The sequence below is a fragment of the Harpia harpyja genome, chromosome 16 (genome assembly GCF_026419915.1).
Source record: "Harpia harpyja isolate bHarHar1 chromosome 16, bHarHar1 primary haplotype, whole genome shotgun sequence".
Lineage (NCBI taxonomy): Eukaryota > Metazoa > Chordata > Aves > Accipitriformes > Accipitridae > Harpia > Harpia harpyja.
This window is the reverse complement of record NC_068955.1, coordinates 17202479-17214817: the sequence shown is the minus strand read 5'-3', so window position 1 is coordinate 17214817 and position 12339 is coordinate 17202479. Positions and strand designations below refer to the sequence as shown.

General features: G+C 41.1%; 1 protein-coding gene across 2 annotated transcripts in view; it reads right to left on the bottom strand.

Annotated features, from left to right (window-relative positions):
• Positions 1-12339, bottom strand: part of TSG101 (tumor susceptibility 101) — a 45808-nt gene that overhangs the window by 4286 nt on the left and 29183 nt on the right. The window lies entirely within an intron of this gene.

The following is a 12339-nucleotide window of genomic DNA, read 5'->3' as shown; positions in this document are numbered from 1 at the left end:
TGCAGTGTTATACTGGGCCTACCATCTGTTTTTTTAAACTTCTGCAGCATGGTACTGTAATTGGAGCGGGATAGGGGGGAACATTGTTTATAAAATTAGGTAATGGCACCCATGAAGAAGCTGTAAAAATTCTCTCTGGATAAAATACTTCTTTGATGTTAGCTGAATAAAGAGTATTAGTCAAGCATACAGAGATTCTGTGGAATTAGTTATACAATTTGATTCTAACAAAAGCGAGCATAGCTATTTTGGGTAAGTGTAAGACAAAGACGATGACATACAATTTGATTGCAGGTATACTAATTTGCCAGTTTCACTTGGTCCATCGTGCCCAAAAACCCTGGGTAGTGATTTTAGTAGTAATCAAACAAACTACTGACCAATATTGTTCTAGTATTATATAACTAGCTTCTATAAATGATTGATGTTACAATTAAACAGCAACAGAGGCTGTAACTGAGTTAAAACAACAGAGGTTACTACCTTTTTTGATTGTTTTGATTGCTAAGTACAACTTGTAATTTCAGCTTATTAAATCACATTTCCATGCAGCAATACTAGAAAATACAATAGAAGAAAAAAAATTCTCTAATATATTTCATTAGTCCCTCTCCCTCTGAAGCACTAGAAGCTTTCACATTTAAGCCTGAATATTAGCATTGCTTTTGCAAATCAGCCTTTCAATGAGACCACCTAATTTCAAGTCTGTCACTAACACCTCTTTCAATAGAAAGGTAAATCCTTTACGTCTGTTACAGGAAGTGCTGTGTATCTGCAGACCAGGAAACTCAGATTGCTCTAGAAAACGTGAAGTGGCTACTGGTTACAGAATTGTACCTGTATTTATCACAAACCACTTCAGTCATTCTTCTATGAGAATAACTAGAGCGTCACAGTTTACCCATGCTTGTGCCTCACACCTTTTAGATCAGTGAAATTTCAATTGGCTTGTAACAACTACTAATAAAGCAAGTGCCTAAACTTTCCAACTTTTATGGGTGAAATGTAGAGATTTGAAGTTCTGTAACTGGAAAGAAAATTTGCAAAAAGAAATTTTACCAGTATATCTTTTTATCCAGAGACAGTTATCAAAACCCCGAAGTTGTCACGGCATTATGTACATCATCTTTCTCAGTACCCTAGATCTCAAAAAATTACAAAGTAAAAAAATATTCATCAAGTCTCCTGTGAATCTTACATAGCTAAAGACAAAACCATTAGCAGATCTTTTGTTTTTCCTCCCCAAAGATTCAGGAAAGTGTCTCAAGTCAGCTGAAATCCAATCAACCTCTTTACCTTTCTTAATAATCACAGGCCCTCAGAAGAAGCAAAAGCGAACAAGCAACTCAAACCATACATTAATTTTGCCATTTAAACACAGTAGTTCAAACATTGGTATTTTTAGAGTAAATTACACTAACTAAGATGAACAGTGATAAATGTATTTTTGAATACGTTGCTGATAGTTCTCAATAACTAAATTACTATTAGCTAGAAATAAGATTACAATAATTTTACTACATTTATTCAGGAAAAGGGTGGGCTGTTTAGTGAAATTTTGACATTACAGTGTTCTTGGGTTAGGCTGGGTATCTTCCTGATAACCAGCAACAATCCAGAACACAGTTTAAAAATCTAAACTCTGCCATTAGAAACAAGCATCTGAATGGAAAAATTAACAATTTTCTGTTAGACCATCATTATTAAAAAAAAAAAATAAAAATTCTATTTCGAGCATCTGTTGGTATTGTTACACTAACAAATGCAAACTGTTGTTGACAGGACTGCACACCTCAGAATCCTTAAAACATCCAGAGGATTTTTTGGGCTTCTGCTGCTAACAGAACAAGATTGCATAAATTCATATCTCTTCCCTATGCTTTTTTCTCTATTCCTGTCTACAAAACCTACACTAAGCCAGGCATGTGGAAAAATAAAGCTATGCAAATGACATGAGAAGAACTATGGGGAGATGCACATCATGCTTACCAATACACCAAATTCTTCTAAAATTAAGAAAACATTAGATTTTGTTATGTAAGCACTTTACTTACATACAAATTGCACCAGAATGTGTATTTTTTTAAAAATAAGCTAATTACTATCGGAAAAAAGAGACTGAATTATTAATCAACTGGTGCAAAGATAGCCTTATGAAAACCTAAATGTCCCAACACTTGATCTGATTTACAGTTCTGGCTTAAGCAATTCACTCTGCTGCCAGTCAACAAGGTAATTTTCAATATTTCGTTAACTATCTATTAGAATCAGCAACAGAATCTGTCAGATGGCACCATGCACACAAACCCAGGAATTCATCGTTGCTGCTTCTTATGAAAAGCAGAAAAGAACAGTACTTTGTACACTGAGAAGTAAAACTTAAACCAAGTCAGTCACACTATCTGGGACAAAGAGTTTATTCACTGTTTAGGACTTCCTGTTTAAGGCAGACAATTGTAAATATACATGTTCCAAATCAAAACAAAAAGGTCCGATTTCACTTCAAGAATAGCATCAGCATGATTTCAGTTACTGTTCACTTTACATAATGAATTATTCTCTAACACAAAGTCAGAACAGTCATCACTTCTACTCCCCCCCCCCCCCCCCCCGATAGCCCTCACTCTGGGAGATTTTATACAAGGCTCACTGTAACAGTAAAGTAGGACAGAGAAAAAAAATAAAATCACAATACAACTAACACAATGGAAGTTCACATAGAAATGCCAACAGATAGGAAAGAGGTCTTCGAACATAGAAAGGATCATTTTAGTACAGCTCAATTAGATTTTATGTATCTTCTTAAAGAGCATGAACCCTTAGCATTTTCTGTTACTTCCATAATTAGCCCAGCTTGGGGAAGATTTTATGGCACATAGCCATTAAATCCACAGAGCACTGAAACCCTTAACCTTTACCAGGGAGAGTCTGGTTTCAGAAGTGACCTTACATAATCATCAAACTAGTAACTGCATCAGAAAGGTAATTAATGGCAGATGACTGAACAGAAACAAAAACCCTGAAGGACTATTTAAAAAAACCAGCTATTATTAAAAACTTAAGCTACTCTGAATGAGTATTTTCATTCAATTCAAACTAAGCTCACTGTAGGAAACACCCCACCACCACCCACACAAAACTCTAAAGCACCTGATATGCTCCTAAATAAACTATCACAATACACCATAGCCAAACAATCTGTATAGGAAATAAACATTTTCAGTGTAAAGAAAAATAAAATACTGTACTATAAAAAACCAAACAGTACTGTCAATACAGTGGATTATTAGAAACATGTTTGCATTTCATTTGGCACAGGAGATAAACCATGTATAACAGGTGTATGACTTTTATCTAGCTGCATCAAATGAATCAGTCTAATGTTAAATTGCCACTACAAAATCTGACATTACAACATGGTATTAGATGATCTAACTCAGGACTTGAAGACCCTTCTATGATATCTGGCAGATATTCCACCTCTGTTCATCTTCACTGGGGATGAAAATGAGGGAAAGAACTGAAATGGGACATATCTGCATTTTAAATTAACTCCTTACTACATAAAAGCAAAACTGGATCTGTTTGAGAAAGACACTGCAGAAAGCCGATGCCCCCTAGAAAGGTTCTTATCACCTCCCTACACAAGGGCCAGTGGAGACCACTAATTCCCAAGGACCCAACTACAGCCCCCCAACACTGAGTACTGGTTGAGCTACTTAAGTGGGACAGCATCTTTTGCATGGTAGACACACATCACCTCAGAGTGGAGATAACCACTGAAATGGCCAACAACTTTCAGAGAAGACTTTTCTAATTCAGAAGGCTGAAAGAACTTGGACACAAAGGATGGGATCAGGCACAAGAAGAATATTAGATACAACTTACTATTGTTTCCAAATTCTGTAACAACAGAACAACTCCTCAAATATTTTAAGAGTAAAGTAGAAGCATCTACCTTCCCTTGCCAAGCTGTGAACTCGCTTTGTCCCCATGTGTGTGAATGAAAATTTCAAAACACACAGTTCTGGAGGGAAGAGTGTGTATAAATAACTGAGAGTTCACACATTAAATGAAGAACCTATGGAGGCACTGTTGCGGACACATATTTAGCTAACGGTCGCAAGAGCATTTCAGACGCCTTTAGAAGGCCTTGAACAGAATAAACAAGAAGACAAAAAAAGAAAGATGCCAATTAGAAGAACACAGGTGCGCATTCCACGATAAAGGGAACTTGGCACGAAGAACCTCAATTCGGCAGTTTATCTTGACCAATTAGACTGAGACAAGTTTCGCATGTTTTAGTTAGTATAACCAATTGTGTCCTATGTTTATGCGCGTGTACAGAGTTAGTATAACCAATTATATTTTAGCTTACGGCACGTGGACAGCTGATGTTTAGCTTGACAAGGTATATAAGCACGCTGTTTGGGCAATAAAGGGAGAACAACTTTAACCGTATCGGTGTCCGGTTGTTACTCGGCTCACGTCTCCAGATGGTTCCCTGCAACAAGTGGCGCCCGAACAGGGACATGACAGTTTGCTGTAACCTCCAAAGCATCGCAGAACAGTGATACCGGGAGGCTGGACCTGACAGTTTGCTGAAACCTCCAAAGCATCGCAGACAAGTGATACCAGGAGGCTGGGGACGTGAGAAGCAGAGGTGGGCACAAGCCGAAAGTAAAGCGTCGGAGCCTGGAGTTCGCGCAGCTGAGCGACCCTCTGCGAAGTTAAGAACTGTCATGGAAGACGAGGCGGCGGTTCGGCTCCTCGCAAGTATCCTCTCAATGAGAGGGCTCGAGGCAGATATTAAAGGGATTCAAGCCCTTGTTAAGTGGGCCCGGGAGAAGGGACAGTGCCAGTCAGCTCCGCTTTTCTTCAGTCCGCAAGAATGGCGAGAGGTCGGGGGAGGAGATGGGGTCTACGCTTTCCAAAGAAGAAGAAGCAGTAGTTAAGCTCCTCCAACATATACTCTCAAAGAGAGGCATAAAGTATGATGAAGCTTGTTTAAAGCGGCTTTTAGAATGGAGCAAGGACAGAAACCTTTTAACTAGTGTGGGTACAGCTTTTGAGCTTAGTACCTGGGAAGCTATCGGAACCTCCCTATGGGATGAAATTAGTGACGGGTCTAAAGAAGTTAAAGGTCTTGCAACTTTATGGAAAGTAATTAAGACAACTCTGCAAGAAATGAAAGCAGATGGTAAAGCGGCTGCATCTGCTTTTGCTGCTCTCTCTCCCACTGCAAGCGAAGGGGAAACGTGGGGAGAAAAACATAATGCAGCGAGAGAGACTTTTGGCTTCCCTGGAGCTTGTCTACCTGCTCCTATGCCCTTGACTTCTGCTCCACTCCCTGGGACTGCCAATATTAATCAGCCATCTGACAGTTCCCAAGCCTCCCTAACCGTATGCTTAAAGGAAACCCTACAGAATCAGGAAGCGAGTAAAAATCCACCTATGAGAAAACAGCCCCCAGATATTGCCGCTCAACATGAACAAATTATACCTAGCATATACCCTCCATTGCCTCCATCTACGCCTGGGTCACCTCAAGAGCATGAAGAGGGGCCGGAGCTCACTTTTCTATTACTGACTGCAACTGCTGCAAAGCTGACACAGCTGGAGGCTGCTGTGAAGCGAGAAAAACTGCCAGCCATATCCTTTGATGCACCCTTCCCCCCCCCCGCCCTCTTCCTCCTCCCCCTCCTTCAAACCCTTTTTTACCTCTGTCCCCTCCTTGTCCTACACCTATACCTCTGCCTTCTCCACCTCCCAGGGAACTGATCCCCACCTTTCCAGAAACAACGGACCCCCGGAATAAATGGCGGGGAATTATTCGTGATGCCTTAATTGAGGGAGAAATCATAGCAGCTCCCACAGCGTTTCCGGTTATTGCTGGGGCTGGGGGTGGACCTAATCAATGGGTTAAATTTGATTGGAAAATCATAAAAGAAGCAAAGGTTGCAATTGCTCAGTATGGTTTAAAATCTCCTTTTACGCAGGCAGTTTTGTCCCCTATATTTTCTGGGTCAACCTTAACTCCACGACTCGCGAATGCTTGCTAAAACCTTGTTGTCGCCGTCACAACAGTTATATTTTTTCCATAGGTGGCAGGAACTCTGCGACGATGCAGAGGCAGGAAATAGGGGACGTCAACAAAATGATCCCTTATTTCAATGTACTGCTCAAATGCTGATGGGTTCTGGACCATTTTCAAACGCCGCTGGGCAAGCTCAATTTGATACTCAAGTTTTAATGCAATCACAGGAATTGGCATTTAAAGCTCTTCCAAAGCATACCCGAGCAAGGAAAGGTTTCTCCTTCCTATGTTAATATTCAGCAGGGAGAATCTGAACCATTTGCTCAGTTTATAGACAGACTGCATACCGCACTGGAATCTCACGCAGATCTTGATAGTAACATGAAGGTTAAGTTGCTTATCAGTTGGCGTTTGAAAATGCAAATGCGAAAACAAAGCAAGTATTGTGCATGTTACCTCGAGGTGTTACTGTTAGTGAGATGTTAGAAGCTTGCGACCGTATGGGTGAACAAGGGAAAGCTGCTCTTTTTGCTTCTGCATTTGCCGCAGCAGTGCGACCTCTACTACAAACAAAATGCGGGGAAAGGTCAGGAGGAAAGAAATGTTTTAATTGTGGAAAGCCAGGGCATTTTAAGGCGCAATGTAAAGCTTATGGTAAGGTCTCTGGTAAAACACAATGCGATCAATGTGGGAAAAGAGGCCACATGACTAAAGAATGTAAATCAAAGTACCATGTCAGCGGCAGGGTTTTGGGAAACTCCCAACTGAGCGTGAGATCCCCGCACGCTACGACACAAATACAGGGTGTCTGGACAGCGTCCCCTCCGCCACAGCAGGAAGTGCTGGAGTGGACATGGTAACAGCAGTAGAAGTAACTTTGTTGGACACAAAGGTGCACTGCATTCCTTCAAACATGAAAGGACCTCTTGGTCATGGATTATGTGCGATATTGTTGGGGCGATCATCAACATCTCGACAGGGGATTTTTGTCTTACCAGGAGTAATCGATGCTGATTACACTGGTGTGATCATGATCATGGTCCAAACAATAACGCCACCCGTGAATATTGCGAAAGGTGCACGCATAGCACAGTTCCGTTTGAATCCTGAGTACCAAAATCTAGCGAACTTTTGCGAGGAGATGCAGGTTTTGGATCCTCTGGTTCACCTGCAGTGCTATTGGCCTTAAATATTCAAAAGTCAAAATCAGAGGAGACAGTGAGAATTATGGGACCAAAAAACGAAACCATTGTTTTAAAAATGATCATTGATACGGGAGCAGATGTTACCGTAATTCCCAGAAGTAAATGGCCTAATGAATGGCAGCTAATACACACCACTGAAGGGATTTATGGAATTGGTGGGATGCAATCCACTAGTGTGAGCAAAGAGCATTTAAATTTCTGTTTTTCTGACAGCTCTGAGGTGAAAACACGACCATATGTTTTGAACGTTCCCATCGCATTGATTGGGCGAGACATCTTGAGTCAACTGGGTGCGAGGCTGACAACTCAGGGTTTTTAATCGCGGCCATTGAAGGACTGCCAATCCTAAAACTGAGATGGAAAACTGAAACACCGGTATGCGTTGATCAATGGCCGCTCAATGCAGAAAAGCTGTCCAAGATTCAAGAGTTAGTACAAGAGCAGCTAGAGGCAGGACATATAGTTCCCTCTACTAGCCCATGGAATACCCCAATTTTTACCATCCCAAAGGAAAATGGGAAATGGCGTTTGTTGCACGATCTGCATGCGATCAATGCAGTAATGCATGATATGGGAGCCTTACAACCTGGATTGCCCTCCCCGGTAATGATTCCAGTAGATTGGAACATTTTGATTATTGATCTGAAAGATTGTTTTTTACTATACCGTTACATCCTGAAGATCAAGAGAAGTTTGCTTTTACAGTACCATCAATAAATAAGGCAGAGCCTGCATGACGGGATCAATGGACAGTTTTACCACAGGGAATGAAAAACTCTCCTGCCATGTGTCAACATTTTGTTGCTTGGGCTTTGAAACCAATCAGAGAAAGATTTGCTCAATTTCTGATCTATCACTATATGAATGATATATTGATTGCAGGGAAAAATATGAATTCTGATCAAGTCCTCAAGGAATTAATACCATGTTTGGAGAAAAAGGGACTTAAAGTAGCCTCCGAGAAAATACAAGAAAGTTCTCCCTGGAACTATCTTGGTTGGGTTATCACTGCCACTCAGGTTAGGCCACAGAAAATAACGTTAAAAACGGACATCGCCACATTAAATGATGCTCAGAAACTAGTAGGTGACATTCAATGGATAAGAAATTTGTGTGGGGTTTCAAATGAGGACTTAGCACCATTATTGGCGCTTTTACCTACTAGCACTAACGCAAATGACAAACGACAGTTGTCCATAGAGCAGACAGAAGCCTTACAATGTATCATGGATAAAATCGTGAATTCTAAGGCGGCACGATATGACCCTGACCTATTGATACAGCTGATAGTTATAAATGGCGAGAAGAGTAGCGATCATCCAGTTGCATCATTAGCACAATAGGATCCAGCACTGAAAGATCCTTTGCGAATTTTAGAATGGATATTTCTAGCTTTTAGACCAAAGAAGTCGATATTAAGTCGACTTGAGTTGTTGTCTCAACTAATCATGAAAGGAAGATCTAGACTAACAGAAATAGCAGGACATGAACCTTGCCTTATCATAATCCCGTTAGTACAAGCCTATTTAGAATGGGTAATGAGACACTCCCAGGATATGCAGATTGCTTTAGCAGGATACCATGGCAAAATTGTGAATACCTACCCTGCACATAAATTGTTTTCCTTTCTGCATGGAAACAGTTTTGAGTCTTTTCCAATTAGATCTGAAACACCAGTACAAGGGCTTACAGTATTCACAGATGCCAGCAAGAATAACAGAAAGGCCGCAGTTACATGGAAAAAGGATGGTGAATGGCAAGACCACATCATACAGGGTCAGGAAAAGGACTCCTTACAGACATTAGAACTCAAAGCTGTAGTTTAAGTCTTTTCACAATGGACAGAAGTACCATTAAACATAGTGTCTGATTATGTTGTGGGAGTAGTTCAAAGGTTGGAACATGCAGTTCTAAAAGAATTAAAAAATGTTGTCCTGTCGGGTCTTTTCCGTGAACTTTTGTCGTTGTTGAATCAACGCAATGTAGCGTATTTTATTACACACATTCGCAGTCATTCTGGACTACAAGGAGGCCTACCACAAGGAAATGAACGAGCCGACATGCTAGCAGCCCCTATGTGGACAGGACCACCGGTGAATAGTTTTGAACAAGCCCGACTATCACATGCCTTTTTCCACCAAAGTGCAAAGGTGCTTTCTCGTCAATTTGCTATTTCATTAGCAAATGCACAAGGCATAGTACAATCTTGTCCTGATTGCCAACAGATTGGTTTTGGCATTGGCTTAGGAGTAAATCCTCAAGGCTTGCGGCCTCTTCAATTATGGCAAATGAATGTCACTCATATTCCTGAGTTTGGCAGGCTAAAGTATTTACACGTATCCATAGATACTTTTTCTTCGGTTATTTGGGCCACGCCATTGACAGGTGAATCAGCAAAACATGTGAAAAAACACCTAAGAGGATGTTTTGCGATTATGGGTGTTCCTCAAGCCATAAAAACAGATAATGGACCCGCGTACACTTCTCATACCTTGGCAGTTTTGTCAGCAGTGGGGTTCGACACCACACAGGCATTTCACACTCTCCAACAGGTCAAGCTATTATCGAAAGGGCACATCAGGTAATTAAAGGACTGTTAGCTAAACAAAAAACGGGGGAAATGGGTCTCTCCCCACAAGAAAGAATTTGGAAAGTTTTATATGTACTCAATTTTTTGCGGTTGGCAGGCAACGCCGATAACCCTCCCATGGTAATTCATAGCAGTGCCTTGAGCAATGATTTACCCACAGTAAAAACAACAGGAATTAAAGTAATGTATAAGGATTTGAACACAGGACAGTGGATGGGCCCAGCAGAAGTGCAAGTAACCGGTAGAGGATATATGTGTGTCATTACAGATTCTGGACCAAAGTGGGTACCGGCTTGCTGGGTAAAACTGTGGAAAGCTTCTGCCACTGTGAATGGGAGGAACACCACAACAGATGACCCGGGGGATAAGGGAGACAACGAGAGCTATTGTGTATTTTATTAGGTATAATGTTGCTTTTACTGTGTTTAATTAATTGTGTTCATAGATCTTGTAGGTCACCTTGGCCAACATAACAGGTCAAGATTCTCTGTGCATTGCAACCGCATCACAAAGCCCATGAACCCATAGACAAGATGGCTATGACTCGTGCAGCGCGCCTGGCCAGCGAGCGCATGCGTCATAGGCTCCCCATGTTGCAACCGAGGCAGATTTTGGCACACGCTGGCCACGTGTGCTGAAATCCATTCCTCTGCAAATGTATAAATACCGGGATTTTCCGAAGAGCATCGGGCTGGTGTACGGCAAGGCCATCGTTGCCTCCGTGGGGACGTCCACGTAAAGCTGGCACCTACCGATTGCTGGGCTGAGTTTGCGGCGCAAGACGGCACAAGAATGTACGGATGGTCCATCTTCCTCACAGTCCTCGGATGGATGTAGTCACAGATACTGCCGCAAGCCAAAGAAAACATCTGGATGACCCTGGCTGACGTGACCGGACAAGATTGCTCATGCCTCCATACAGCAACACCAAGCAATCCCTTTTTCACAGGTTTAATAGGGGGTTCCACTGGCATCAATGAAGTTTAAGAACTTATTGATGGAGACCCCTGTGCAGGAGGTCATGGACTCAATGGATGGGAATACCTGGTTTCCACGGATCGGGCATTCACCCTCATTGCCACCCCAGGAATCACAAATTCTGGGGTCCCTGAATACAGATTGGTGTAGTATTATCTGATTTACTGTTAGATGTAGATAGTATTAGACACACAACCTTACAAAATAGAGCTGCTCTTAAATCATTAATTAAGATAGTTTTGATTTATCTTGTAGTGGGGGTTTTTTTTGTATTTTAATTTGTGTGCCTTGTATGTTGCAATGTGTTTAAAAATTAATTGATAGATCAAGTAAGGCTGTGTTAATTGACGTAAAACAAAAAAGGGGGAATTGTTGCGGACACATATTTAGCTAACGGTCGCAAGAGCATTCCAGACGCCTTTAGAAGGCCTTGAACAGAATAAACAAGAAGACAAAAAAAGAAAGATGCCAATTAGAAGAACACAGGTGCGCATTCCACGATAAAGGGAACTTGGCACGAAGAACCTCAATTCGGCAGTTTATCTTGACCAATTAGACTGAGACAAGTTTCGCATGTTTTAGTTAGTATAACCAATTGTGTCCTATGTTTATGCGCGTGTACAGAGTTAGTATAACCAATTATATTTTAGCTTATGGCGCGTGGACAGCTGATGTTTAGCTTGACAAGGTATATAAGCACGCTATTTGGGCAATAAAGGGAGAACAACTTTAACCGTATCGGTGTCTGGTTGTTAGTCGGCTCACGTCTCCAGATGGTTCCCTGCAACAAGGCACTTGTACATCATGGCGCAAGAGACTACAAATGATTGATATTCTGAAAAAGGTTACAAACAAATCTCCGTCCTTAGCACGTAACTGCTCCAAAAGGACTATCATCCAATTAGAAAGTTACTGCACCAGCTTCCTACTTAACTAGATGACCTTTATCACTGGTTCTCAATCTGTTACACATACACCAAAAGTGAGGTGCAGAGCAGAAACCAAGCTAGTATATTTTGCCAGCAAAGGGCCAGGGAGCAGCAAACTGGAAAAGATACACGTTAACGCCCTAGACCTTGCTGCTGAAGGGAAGAAAGAAGGAAATAACAAGTAGAGACTATAAAGAAGCAACAGTGAAGAGGCTAGAGAAGAAACTCAGTAAAAATGAAGCTCATTCCAAATGCATTGGAAACCTCTGCTTTAGATAGCTATGACTTTTGGAGTAAAGAAAGTATAGAATAAACCAAGTGAGTCCAGTAGATGATTAAATGAGGACAAAAGCATAGTTATAAACCATGACCACGAAGAGAGCAACGCACACAATCAAAAGTTACCTACAGTTAAAGGGTGAGAAAGGTAGTTACATGCACTATTCTTCAAAATACTCAGAGCACACACAATGCATTGCACAAAACCAGGAATTTATCAAGTTCCTGACTGAATAAAATATAAGGCAAAGAACATAAAATGTATTTTATTCTTCCTTTGAATAACTTTTTAAATTGAAGATCAAGACTTTGGAAGGTCAG